This window comes from Ovis aries, unplaced genomic scaffold (genome assembly GCF_016772045.2).
Source record: "Ovis aries strain OAR_USU_Benz2616 breed Rambouillet unplaced genomic scaffold, ARS-UI_Ramb_v3.0 scaffold_87, whole genome shotgun sequence".
NCBI classification, from domain to species: Eukaryota; Metazoa; Chordata; class Mammalia; order Artiodactyla; family Bovidae; genus Ovis; species Ovis aries.
Genome location: NW_024599828.1, coordinates 1,310,127 through 1,324,248, shown reverse-complemented (window position 1 = coordinate 1,324,248; position 14,122 = coordinate 1,310,127). Strand labels below are relative to the sequence as shown.

The 14,122-nt window shown below is 40.0% G+C and overlaps 1 long non-coding RNA gene across 3 annotated transcripts; it reads left to right on the top strand.

The window, feature by feature from the left end:
* The first annotated feature begins 1,187 nt into the window (after positions 1-1,187).
* LOC132659117 (uncharacterized) lies at positions 1,188-14,122 on the top strand. 3 transcript variants are annotated; one of them, XR_009599093.1, is made up of 4 exons: positions 1,188-1,882; positions 7,839-7,935; positions 9,472-9,593; positions 11,102-14,122. It is a non-coding gene; the product is annotated as an uncharacterized LOC132659117 (long non-coding RNA). The 3 variants fall into 3 exon arrangements; XR_009599092.1 differs by lacking the exon at positions 1,188-1,882 and adding an exon at positions 4,115-4,233; XR_009599094.1 differs by lacking the exon at positions 1,188-1,882 and adding an exon at positions 4,774-4,891.

Here is a 14,122-nt window from a genome sequence, read left to right as displayed (position 1 = left end):
GCTATGAACTTTCCCCTTAGCACTGCTTTTACAGTGTCCACAGGGTTTGGGTTATATTGTTTTCATTTTCATTAGTTTCTATGCATATTTTGATTTTGTTTTTGATTTATTCTGTGACTTGTTGGTTATTCATCAGCGTGTTGTTTAGCTTCCATATGATGGAATTTGTAATAGTTTTCCGCCTGTAATTGAGATCTAACCTTACTTCACTGCGGTTGGAAAAAAGGCTTGGAATGATTTTTTTCTTTTTTCTTTTTTTTAATTTTCAAAGGCTAGATTTATGGCCCAAGATGTTATCTATCTTCAAAAATCTTCTGTGTGCACTTGAGAAAAAGGTGAAGTTCATTGTTTTGGGGTGAAATGTCCTATAGATATCAATTAGGTCTAACAGGCCTATTGTATCATTTAAAGTTTGTGTTTCCTTGTTAATTTTTTGTTTAGTTGATCTAGCCATAGGTGTGAGTGGAGTATTAAAGTCTCCCACTATTATTGTGTGCCAAAGTCAGCTCCAGCAGCCAGGGAATCAGCCTGAAGGGGTGAGCAGTGTCAGCAGATGATAATGTAGCCTCTGACTCAAAGTACGGAACTACATGTTTATTTCAGGCTTCAGGTTTTCTTTTATACTTTGACCAAAGCATTACATCAGAGGTTTGACAGTTTTAGTTTTCCCCACCCAGGTTTATTGTCTCCAGAAATCACTGTTGCCCTATAAACAGAATTTCTGTTTCAGCCACTCTCTCAGAATCCACTTGTGATTACATTGTAACTCAAGTCCCATTCCCTTTATTTCCTATCTTTCTAAATCCTGTTTGCCCCTAGCATTTTAAGATCATTATCTCTTTAAAAGGTTTCTAGCTATTCTTAATTATTCCTAAACTCTAAACTCAGCAAAGTAAAGTAATGCTCAAAATTCTCCAAGCCAGGCTTCAGCAATATGTGAACCGTGAACTTCCTGCTGTTCAAACTGGTTTTAGAAAAGGCAGAGAAACCAGAGATCAAATTGCCAACATCTGCTGGATCATGGAAAAAGCAAGAGAGTTCCAGAAAAACATCTATGTCTGCTTTATTGACTATGCCAAAGCCTTTGACTGTGTGGATCACAATAAACTGTGGAAAATTCTGAAAGAGATGGGAATGTCAGACCATCTAACCTGCCTCTTAAGAAATCTGTATGCAGGTCAGGAAGCAACACTTAGAACTGGACATGGACCAACAGATTGGTTCCAAATAGGAAAAGAAGTGCATCAAGGCTGTATATTGTCACCCTGCTTATTTAATTTCTATGCAGTGTACATCATGAGAAATGCTGGACTGGAAGAAACACAAGCTGGAATCAAGATTGCCAGGAGAAATATCAATAACCTCAGAAATGCAGATGACACCACCCTTATGGCAGAACCTGAAGAGCAGCTGAAAAGTCTCTTGATGAAAGTGAAAGAGGAGAGTGAGAAAGTTGGCTTAAATCTCAACATTCAGAAAACGAAGATCATGGCATCCGGTCCCATCACTTCATGGGAAGTAGATTGAGAAACAGTGGAAACAGTGTCAGACATTATTTTTTTGGGCTCCAAAATCACCGCAGATGGTGACTTCAGCCATGAAATTAAAAGACGCTTACTCCTTGGAAGAAAAGTTATGACCAACCTAGATAGCGTATTCAAAAGCAGGAACATTACTTTGCCGACTAAGGTCCGTCTAGTCAAGGCTATGGGTTTTCCTGTGGTCATGTATGGATGTGAGAGTTGGACTGTGAAGAAGGCTGAGCACTGAAGAATTGATGCTTTTGAACTGGTGTTGGAGAAGACTCTTGAGAGTCCCTTGGACTGCAAGGAGATCCAACCAGTCCATTCTGAAGGAGATCAACCCTGGGATTTCTTTGGAGGTAATCATGCTGAAGCTGAAAATCCAGTACTTTGACCACCTCATGGGAAGAGTTAACTCATTGGAAAAGACTCTGATGTTGGGAGGGACTGGGGGCAGTAGGAGAAAGGGACGACTGAGGATGAGATGGCTGGATGGCATCACGGACTCGATGGACATGAGTCTGAGTGAACTCCGGGAGATGGTGATAAATAGGGAGGCCTGGCGTGCTGCAGTTCATGGGGTCACAAAGAGTCAGACACGACTGAGCGACGGAACTGAACTGAACTGAAACTCAGCAAACTTCTTTTGCCATAAATATTTCCTTCACAAACAGGTCTCAGAAAACAATCCTCCCATGGCCTCAAGCTGTGGCCGATGCGCTCATCCTAGAACATTCTTTGTAAAGATCCTTGAACAAATGTCAGTGGTTCCTTTATAGATTATTTTCTGGGCAGAAAAGCAGAAGGCTTTGTGCTGTCTCATGTTTCTCTCAAGAACAATAAGCACCTTAACATTCTTTCCAGTCAACGGAAGAAAGGAAAGAACAAGTCAGAATCACAAGACCTAACTCCTTCATCCCGGTTCCGTGCCTGCGGAATGAGGAGAGGGTGTTGGGCCCGTGCCTCCATTTTGTCAGTAATGCCTAACGCAGCTCCCAACATTTGTGTTATTGTTAATTTCCCCTTTCATACTTGTTAGCATTTGTCTTTCATATTGTGGTGCTCCTATGTTGGGTGCCTTTATATTTATAATTGTTATATCTTCTTCTTGGATTGATATTTTGATCATTATGTAGTGTCCTTCTTTGTCTCTTTTCACTGCCTTTGTTTTAAAATCTATTTTATCTGATATGAGTATTGCTACTCCTGCATTCTTTTGGTCTCTATTTGCATGGAATATCTTTTTCCAGCCCTTCACTTTCAGTCTGTATGTGTCCCTTGTTTCAAAGTGGTTCTTTTGTAGACAACATATATAGGGGTCTTGTTTTTTTTATCCATTCAGCCAGTCTTTGCCTTTTGTTTGGGGCATTCAACCCATTTGCATTTAAGGTAATTATTGATAAGTATGATTCCATTGCCATTTACTTTATTGTTCTGGGTTTGAGTTTCTGCACTCTTTCTGTGTTTCCTGTCTAGACGAGATCCTTTAGCATTTGTTGGAGAGCTGGTTTGGTGGTGCTGAATTCTCTCAGCTTCTGCTCATCTATAAAGCTTTTGATTTCTCCTTCGTATTTGAATGAGATCCTTGCTGGGTATAATAATCTGGACTGTAGGGTTTTTGTCCTAGTTTTTTTTTTTTTTTTTTTCTCATCACTTTAAGTATGCCCTGCCATTCCCTCCTGGCCTGAAGAGTTTCTATTGAAAGATCAGCTGTTTTCCTTATGGGAATCCACTTGTGTGCTATATGTTGTTTTTCTCTTGCTGCTTTCAGTATTTCTTCTTTGTGTTTGATCTTCATTAATTTGATTAATATGTGTCTTGGGGTGTTTGGCCTTGGATTTATCCTGTTTGGGACTCTCTGGATTTCTTGGACTTGCGTGATTATTTCCTTCCCCAGTTTAGGGAAGTTTTCAACTTTTATCTCCAGTATTTTCTAAAGGTCTTTCTTTTGGTCTTCTTCTTCTGGGACACTTGTGATTCTTATGTTGGGGCATTTAACATTGTCCCAGAGGTCTGTGAGATTGTCCTCATTTGTTTTAATTTGTTTTTCTTTTTCCTCTCTGTTTCATTGATTTCTACCATTCTATCTTCTACTTCACTTATCCTATCTTCTGCCTCCGTTATTCTACTGTTGGTTCCCTCCAGAGTGTTATTTTATCTCATTTATTGCATTATTCATTATATATTGACTCTTTTTTATTTCTTCTATGTTCTTGTCAAACCTTTCTTGCATCTTCTCAATCCTTGTCTCCAGGCTATTTATCTGTATTTCCTTATTGATTTCAAGATTTTGGATCATTTTCACTATCATTATTTGGAATTCTTTATCAGGTAGATTTCCTATCTCTTCCTCTTTTATTTGGTTTGGTGGACATTTATTCTCTTCCTTTACCTGCTGGGTATTTATTTGCCTCTTCTTCTTGTTTATATTTCTGTGTTTGTGCTTTCCTTTCTGTATTCTGGCAGTTTGTGAAGTTCTCTTTATTGTGGAGTTTCCTCACTGTGGGTGGGTTTGGACGGGTGGCTTGTCAAGGTTTCCTGGTTAAGCAAGCTTGTGTTTTCTTGTTGGTGGAGCTGGATTTCTTCCCTCTGTAGTGCAATTTACTGTCCAGTAATGAGTTATGAGAAGTCAGTGGGTTTGGAGTGACTTTGGGCAGCCTGTATTTTGAACTTCAGGGCTATGTTCCTGTGTTGCTGGAGAATTTTCATGGTATGTCTTTCTCTTGAAATTGTTAGCCCTTCAGTGGTGCTTGATTTCTGTGTAGATATGGAGACATTTGATGAGTTCCTATCGATTAGTGTTCCCTGGAATCAGGAGTCCTCTGGTGTTCTCAGGATTTGGACTTAAGCCTCCTGCCTCTGGGTTTCAGTCTTATTCTTACAATAGCATCAAAACTTCTCCATCTATACATCAACAATGATAAAACATGTAGGTTAAACATGAAAAGTTTGTCCACAGTGAGGACATCCAGAGAGGTTCACAGAGTTACACGGAGAAGAGAAGAGGGAGGAAGGGGGGTAGAGGTGACCAGGAGTAGAAGAGGGGTAATCAAAAGAGAAGAGGGAAAGCTACCAGTAATCACTTCCTTATGTACTTTCCGCAGTCTGGATCCCTCAGAGATGTTCACATATTTTCACAGATAAGAGAAGAGGGAGGGTGGAGATAGAGGTGACCAGGAGGAGAAGAGGGGGAATCAAAAGGGGAGAGAGCAAGCTGGCCAGTAATCCCTTCACTCTCTGCTCTCCACAGTCTGGATCCTTCAGAGATGCTCACAGAGTTACACAGAGAAGAGAAGAGGGAGTAAAGAGACAGAGGTGGCCAGAGCGGGTAAAGGAGGGAATCAAAAAGAGAGAGACAGATCCAGCAGGTAATCAGTTCTCTAAGTGTTCTCAGCAGTCCGGAACACACGAAGAGATTCACAGAATTGAGTATAGAAGAGTAGGGGCAGGGAGGAGATAGAGGCAACCTGGTGGAGAAAAATGAGATCCAAAGGGAGAGATAGCAATCAAGCCAGTGATCTCTCACCCAAGTAAAAATGGTTACTGAATATTGGGTTCTTAAAGGTACAAAATTGAAACAAATACCAAAAAGCTAGGGTTAAAAATCTAGAGTAGAAGTTGGATTCTCAAAAATACAATATTAAAGAAAAAACACAAAAAATATAACATATATATATATACATATATATATTTGTGTGTGTATATATATATATATATATATATGAGGTTTGCTTTAAGAAATAGGATCTTTTTTTTCAAAGTAATAGTAGGTTATAAAAATGAAATTTAAAGGAGTAGTAGAGGACTCAAAATTTTTAAAAATTAAATTTAAAGAATGAAAATAGTAAAAATATATCTAGGACTTTCTCTGGTGTTGTTGTGGACAGTGTGGGGTCAGTTCACTTTAGATAGTTCCTTGATCCAGCTTATTTTTCTCAAGATCTATAGGTCCCTTCCTATGTAGTTGGTGCTATCTGCAGGGTTTTAATCTTTTGCATCTGTCACTTCCAGGGTGGTTCCCTCTGTTTTAGCTTCTTCTGTTTGCTGGTCTCTTCAGTGTTTAATTTCTGTCTTAACCAAAGCAGGTGGTGGTGGACATTTTTTTAGGCTCACTTGTTCTCTCGTGCTGTGGGGAGGGAGGAACACTGCAAACAAATATCACTGGCATGTGTGGGGAGTGCTCCCAGTGTCTCAGGCACACTGGGTTTGCCCCTGCTCACAGTGTGTGTGCTTTCCCAGTCTATACTGTTCAGGCTCTTGGTTGCTCTGCCAGGAGCTGTCTGAGGCAAGCCCTGGGTTGCATGCACTTCCCAGGTCTAAGCCGCTCAGGTACTTGGATACTCCTCAAAGGCGAAGACTCGGTTGGGCCTGCATTTTGTGCCCTTCCCAGATGCGAGCCGCTCAGGTGACCAGGTATTTGGTGAGCATGGTCGTTCCCACTTTTTGCCTCTCCTGTCCCTGCTGCTCAGTTTTCTGGGTGTACAACCAGCACACCTTCTCAGGAAGATATTGACCATCCAGAATCCCAAGAAGACTTGGTTAGCAATGAAGCCTGCTTGCAGTTAGGTAGATGATGCCTCTCTGGTGCCATGATTGCCCCCTTCGGGCTCTGGCTACCCTCACTCTCCTGTCCCTGGCAGGGGAGGGGCCAGTCCGCAGCCGGCTACATCCTTTGACTGTGAGCAGACCAGGCGGTGTCTTAGTTTAGGGCTTTTTGCAGGGGTAGCTATCCCAGGGTCTGGTTTGCTATCTCAAGTTAGTTCCCTCAGATTGCCCTCAGGGCATTCAGGCCTGGTCCTTACTCTGAGCAATGCAGCCCGCACCTCCCTGCCCAGTCCCTGCTTGCTAGTGGCGGATGTGGGCGTCTGCACTGCTTCTCTGCTTGGAGTTACTTTTGGGCATGTAATCTGTGTGTTTAAATTATTTATTTATTTTTCCTCCCACTTATGTTGCCCTCTGAGCTTCCAAGGGTGGCCACAGACCCATCAGTGACAGTGTTTCCTGGTGTTTGGAAGCTCCTCTATTTTTTAAGACTCCCTTCCCGGGATGGATCTCCATCCTTACCTATTTTTTCTCTTTTTTTATCTGTTATATTTTTTCCTACCTCCTTTTGAAGACAATGGGCTGCTTTCCTGGGTGCCTTATATCCTCTGCCTGCATTCAGAAGTAGTTTTGTGGAATTTACTCAGCATTCAAATGTTCTTTTGATGAATCTTTTGGGGATCCTCCACCATCTAAGGACTGTCCCCAAAATGACTCATAATTCCCATGAGATCAATAGGGCCCTGAAGACAATATTGCCTTTCTAGTGGGGAATAGTAAACCTGGTCTAAAGGCTGGTTTCATCTCAGCTTAAAAAACATTACAGCAAACGTTTAAAAAATGCAATTGTTTCCAAGAAATTAGCAGTGTTTGCAAATAGTAAAAGGAATAATTTATAAAAATTAGAAAAAAATCCAGCATCCAAAGTAAAGTGACCATATCCATGGTCCAATTTAAAATTTCCATATAAATTGTGAAAATATTTTTCCTAGTTTCATCTCAATATTGTAAGGTAATTATCCTCTGACTAAGATAAATAAATAAATTTAAAAAGAAAAAAATACAGATGCATAAAGAAGCAAGAAAATATCCATAACAAGGGCAAAATCAATTTGTTAAAACACAAATAAAATATATATTACATAATTAGCAGAGAAGGACATTAAAATGCTTACTACATCAATAATCCTTATATTCATGAAGCTGAAAAATATTGATTAGTTAAATAGAGATATGTAGAATAGAAATGCAAAACTGTGGGTGAAAATTAATTGTGCATCAGAGAGCTTTGAAGTAACTTTAAGAGTGCCAAAACATATGTAAATGGAATCACACAGGAAGTGAAAGACAGGAGAATAGATAAAAGAACTTCATAATTACTGGTTAAAAAATGTCCAGCTATGATGAAAGCTTTAACCCATTAACACAGAATCTCATTTAACTCAAGGACAAGAAATATGACAACTCTACAAAGGCACATCATAATTCATGGATTAAGACAATCAACCAAAGAAATGTAACCAGAAGGAAAAACAGACACAGTAGAACAAAAAATGGGGATGACAGCAGATTAGGCAAATGAAACAACGTTAGCCAGGGTACACTGGCCCCACATTTAATTGCTGAGAGAAATATAATTGACTCAGAATTCTATATCCAGGAGAAATACATATCAAAAACAAGATAGAATACTTTCTCAGACAGACAACAACTTCAAGATTGCATCCCCACCAACCGACCAATGTAATAAAAGTGTTTTTTTTTCTTTTAAAGGGCTCAAGTTAGAAGGAATTTAAAACAAGTGAAAATCTGCGTCTACAGAGGGAATGAAGAGTACTCAAAATTATAAACATGTAATATGCATTAAAAGGTAAATATAAGGACTTCCTTGGTGGTCCAGTGGTTAAGGATCTGCTCTGTAATGCAAATAATTTGCAAATGGCAAAGGTATGTTCCTTTGCCAGATAACTAAGATACCACATGCCACTGAGTAACTAAGCCTGCATGTCTCAAATAGAGTTTACACGCTGCAAGTACTGAGCTTGGGCTCCTCAAATAGAGAGTCCCTACCAGAAGGAAAATCCTTCATGCCACACTAAGACCCAGTACAGACAAATAAGTGATAAATGAGTAAATAATTTAATAATTATAATTAATAATGATAGACTGGCAAGTTAAAAATGCATACCATGGATCTTAAAACTACTTAAAAAACAGTTACAGTGAATAAAATGACAAAGGATATAAAAGGGAATCCAAAAAACTACTCAGTCACAAAGAAGTCAGGGATAAAAAGAAACATGGGAAGAAAGACCATGGGGCAAACTGAAGATAAAGAGTAAGATAATAGAATTAAACCCAACTAGAGTTAACCCCTCAGATGTGAACCCAGACTGAAGATATACCCCAGAGCCCAAATGACAGCAGATCTCCATACACTGAACTGTGAAGCCAAAACAGAGCCTGCCAGGCTCCAGGGTCCCATATGCCTGGACACAGAACAGCACCAAAAGTTTCTATGGAACAATTACTTAGAAGACTTCAGTCATACAAAGTACATCCTATGTTTATAACGAAATGGCATTAGAAATCAATATTCATTAGACAGAAGAAAAAGAAGGTGCTAGCATAGTGCAGACCTTCCCTCTTTTACAACTCTAATTCTGCCCAGGAAGGAGCAGATAAATTACAAGACTTACATCTCTTCAATACTAGACGTACTTGACATACATAGACAATAGTAGACATAAATAGACAATAGTAGACATACATGTTTGATTTTCATGGTTCTGTCTCTCTTGCTCATTCTGGGCAACAGGGACTGCTCCTCTAAACCACAGCACAATCACTACACAGAAAGCTGGATGATATTTGCCGAATCTTTCACAAAAACCAGTGAAAACTTGTTTTCTCCTATTTCGCACTCTTGGCTCTTTTCAACCAACCACGGCTCTTGTCCTACCTCCTGATATCCGGGTCCTCTATCACTTGCAACCATGTTCCCATACACCAGGCCTCAATTACACCCAAAGAAATTCCTATTCAAAGTGGCCATAATACACGCAAAAATGGAAACAACAGGCAGCTCCTTACTCTCCTCTCTTGTTCCTTCACTACATACATTCACTGAAAACCTGTGTAGCAAGTTTGTTACATACAAACTTTCAAGTTGAAAACTTTCAAACATGTAAAAGTGCATTTCATGTGCAATCACATCAGTTAGTTCACAGATCTGACACACATTGTTGTGGGCATATCCAGGACAAGTTGTTGTGCATTTGTGTAATTTACTGTACAGACTGTATGGAGTACAATAGTGCAGGACTTTTATTTCAAGCCTGCATTGTCTGAAAGGAAGCATAAATGCAGCGGTAATGGAGATGCTGCTACTATTCTATTTTTAAAGGTGTGCTTAGTTGCTCAGCGGTGTCTGAATTTTCAACATATGGACTGCAGTATGCCAGGCTCCTCTTGCCATGGGGATTCTTCAGACAAGAATACTGGAGTGGATTGCCATGCCTTATCCAGGTACACAAGATTTAAAATGTTTGTTTTATTGTTTTATAAAAAGTATTATTTGTGTGAAAAGTATCATAAAGCAATTAAACTACAGTAATATATAGCCAATTGTCTTAGTTCGCTACCTAGATAACTTTGCTGGATTTATGAAGAAATTGGGATTTTTGAACCCCCCTTTCAAATGTAACTTGTTCATATACAGGGGACTTAACTGTTCTGCTAAAACCTGTGGATCTAATAGTGAACGCATGCCCTCCAGATCAAAGGAAGGCACATTCTTGGTTGGGATTTTAGAGGAAACATGAGATCTCCATAATTCTAGCCATTTCAGTCTTTCCAAAATACCTGATAAGGACAAACAAATACTAAAGTAGAAATAGTCATTGTGTTTCCACCCACTTCTAGAAAGTGCTGCTAAGATTTCAATACTGAATCTTGTAATGCTGGTGGATTATTGGAGAAGTGATGTGAACAGAAATAAGGAAGGTGAACAGGTACGTCAGAATGTGAGATAACAAAGACAAGATATTTAGAAGCTGAAGAATTGAGAGAGATTTGGGACCTGAGCTGGAAAATTGGTTTTCAAAACAAATTGCATCATGCAGTATGTGTAATCCTCATTTCATTCCTTAGAAGGTTTCTACTGACGAGTCTGCCTCTATTTTCTGGAGCTCAGTTCAAATCCATCTAGCTGTTTCTCATTGCTGCTCCTTTCTCCTGGCTCCCACACTGTGGCCAGCCGTTCAGCCTATTTCATTCTTTTTTGTTTGTTTGTTTGTTTGTTTGTTCTTTAAGGCAGGTGCTGCAAGCTACCTACAAAATTATCAATTCTCTACTTCTCTTTCAAAACTGAAAATAGTTTGTTATATAGCCATGAGCCCAGTAGCTACAGGACTGCACTTCCTATGCACCTGGGCTCTTAGTCATGACTGGTGACTTAGAGATGCAAGCAGATCTGTAAGAGGGATTTCTTGAAAGACTGCATTTAAGGACCTGATTTAGCTGAGAGATGGGACTCTTCCCTTCCCTACTTTCTTCCTAACTGTCGTCTGGATTTTAGTTGTGATGGCTGGAACTCCTACAGTTGTATTGGGCAATCATATAACTTTGGAGATGGATACCACCCAAGCTCTGGCTGGTCCACTTCCAACTTTTTTTCAGAGGGAGAGACAAATCAAGTTTATCTTGCTAAAGTTATAGTTGTTTTAGTTTTTTGCAATGTGTATCCAAACTTAATCCTGATACTACCATGTGTTTAATATGGTATAGCCTTATTATTTTGTTGGGTTTAGGGAATATATTTATATTTTACATTTCTCTAATTTTTCATTTTATAAATTGATTCATCAACCATTTTACCTAAGTCGTATAAATGCAGAATTATGATTATAAGCATGCTTTCCTTTAGATTTTGATTTTTTATACTTCCTTATCCTCTTTCCATTCTTATTTTCTCCATATTTGTACAGCCTGGGCCAGGTCCTCTCTTATAACATCATCCATATTCATATCTGCAGGCTAAAACAGACCGAGAGCTGTGTGGGGAGAACCAAAGAAGAATGAATTACAGAGACATGAATGAAGGATGGAGGCCCTTGTTACTCATCATGAATGTTCTTCAGTAGGGTCACATTCCCCTGCCCTTCTGTGTGTCCACCACCCCCAGGTTTGTCATGACCATGGAAGATACTTTGGCCAGTGGAATTTGAGTAGAGGTGATATGTCACTTCCAAATGAAGTATTATTTTCTGTCCCACTAGCTGGAATGCAGATATAATAACAGGAGTTTGAGTAGCCATGTTAGACAAAAGATAAGCAGCACAGGTGGAAGATGTGACAAGAAAAAGTGGGCCCTCATCTCTGTGGAGAGACCTGCATTAACATTATATGACAGATAATTGAAATTGTATTTAAGACAATGTTATTTAGTTTTTGATTACTGTCATTGAACCTGTAACCTAACACTCATAATAGAATAACTGATCTTTGTGTTAGCCTTGTCTTGACATTGATGGGAATACCAGACCACCTGACCTGCCTCTTGAGAAATCTGTATGCAGGTCAGGAAGGAACAGTTAGAACTGGACATGGAAGACCAGACTGGTTCCAAATAGGAAAAGGAGTGCATCAAGGTTGTATATTGTCACCCCACTTATTTAACTAATATGCAGAGTACATCATGAGAAACGCTGGACTGGAAGAAACACAAGCTGGAATCAAGATTGCTGGGGGAAATATCAATAACCTCAGATATGCAGATGACACCAACCTTATGGAAGAAAGTGGAGAGGAACTAAAAAGTCTCTTGATGAAAGTGAAAGAGGAGAGTGAGAAAGTTGGCTTAAAGCTCAACATTCAGAAAACGAAGATCATGGCATCTGGTCCCATCACTTCATGGGAAATAGGTGGGGAAACAGTGGAAAGTGTCAGACTTTATTCTTTTGGGCTTCAAAATCACCGCAGATGGTGACTGCAGCCATGAAATTAAAAGACGCTTACTCCTTGGAAGAAAAGTTTTGAGCAACCTATATAGCATATTCAAAAACAGAGACATTATTTTGCCAACTAAGGTCCATCTAGTCAACGCTATGGTTTTTCCAGTGGTCATGAATGTATGAGAGAGTTGGACTGTGAAGCAGGCTGAGCACCAAAGAATTGATGTTTTTTAACTGTGGTGTTGGATAAGACTCTTGAGAGTCCCTTGCACTGCAAGGAAATCCAACCAGTCCATTCTAAAGGAGATCAGCCCTGGGATTCCTATGGAGGGAATGATGCTGAAGCTGAAACTCCAGTACTTTGGCCACCTCATGTGAAGAGTTGACTTATTGGAAAAGACTCTGATGCTGGGAGGGATTGAGGGAAGGAAGAGAAGGGGATGACACAGGATGAGATGGCTGGATGTCATCACTGACTCGATGGACGTGAGTCTGAGTGAACTCTGGGAGTTGGTGATCGACAGGGAGGCCTGGAGTACTGCAATTCATGGGGTCACAAGGAGTTGGACACGACTGAGCAACTGAATTGAACTGAACTACCTTGACATTAAGGTCTGAATGAGACAATAGCTATTGGTGTATACTTAGAAGTGAGTCAACGGCAGCCCTGCCCTTGGAAGCTTTGCTCTAGTGTGCGATTCAGAAACTGAACCAAGAACAAAACTACATGGCAAGAGAGATTCACAACGCTGTAAGAACCCTTGGGAAGGGAAACTCAATCAGTCCTCTTCTCAGGAGGTGGCTTGAAGCAGAGACAATCCTCTATCAGTCTCCTCATAAATAGATCATGGTGCCAAATTTCATGTAAAAGTGATTTATTTCAAATTCCTTCCATAGTGTTTTCCCTTTTGGTCCAGTGCTTAAGATATGCATTTGAGACCTGGTTTGGGAAGATTTCAAATGTTCCAGGGCAACTAAGCTGGTGACCCACAGCTACTGAGCCTGAGTGACCTAGAGCCTGTCATGTACATCAAGAAAAGCACAGGATTGAAAAGCCAGTGCACTGCAATTGCAGAGTAGCCCCTGCTCGCTGACAATATAGAAGTCCCGAGCAGCAATGAAGACTTGCTGCTGCTGGTGTCATTTTAGTCATGTTCGATTCTGTGAGTCCCCATAGACGGCAGCTCACCAAGATCCCCCATCCCTAGCATTCTCCAGGCAAGAACAGTAGAGTGGGTTGCCATTTCCTTCTCCAAAGCATGAAAGTGAAAAGTGAAAGTGAAAAGTGAAATTGAAAAGTGAAAGTGAAGTCGTTCAGTCGTGTCTGATCCTCAGCGACCCCAAGCACTGCAGCCTTCCAGGCTCCTCCATTCATGGGATTTTCCAGGCAAGAGTACTGGAGAGGGGTGCCATTTCCTTCTCTGCAATGAAGACCTAGTGCTGGCAAAAAAGAAAAAAAAAAAAAAGATTCTCCCAGAGAAACCAGCGACGTCTCGGGGAAAGCAGGACATGAAACAGGATGAAACCAGTCTGGGTCTGATATCAGGCAAGTCATAGAGAGCGAAGCTACAGCCTGTTTTCACAGGGAACTTGGAATGTAAGTTGTGCCTCAAACATGTCCCAACCCAAGGTTATGGAGCTGGAATTTCACTCTCCCACTAGTGCTTCCCTCTCATCCTTCAACTAACACCCAGTTGGTGTCTCCAAGCTCTTGTATTAGATTCTTCAAAGACAAATCAAAGGTGACATTAGAAGCAAAAGACACCAAAACTCAAGAAAATGCAACCTAAGATAATGTCTAGATTTCTGCACCCAGTCTGCCATCTCCAACATCATATCTGAAATCCTGTGAATCTAAAGAACTCCAAGGGTCTCTACATGTAAGCATTATTTTAAATTAGGTTTTAGTTTATATAGGAGTGTAGTTGATTTGCAGCATTGCATTAATCTTAGTTATATGGGAAATTAATATCCTTATAAATACACATGTATGCATTCTTTCTTAGATTTTTTTTTACCATGAAGGATATTATAGACTATTGAGCAGAATTCCTGTGCTGTACAGTTGAGTATCTATTAAATAAAGTAGTATAAATATATTAA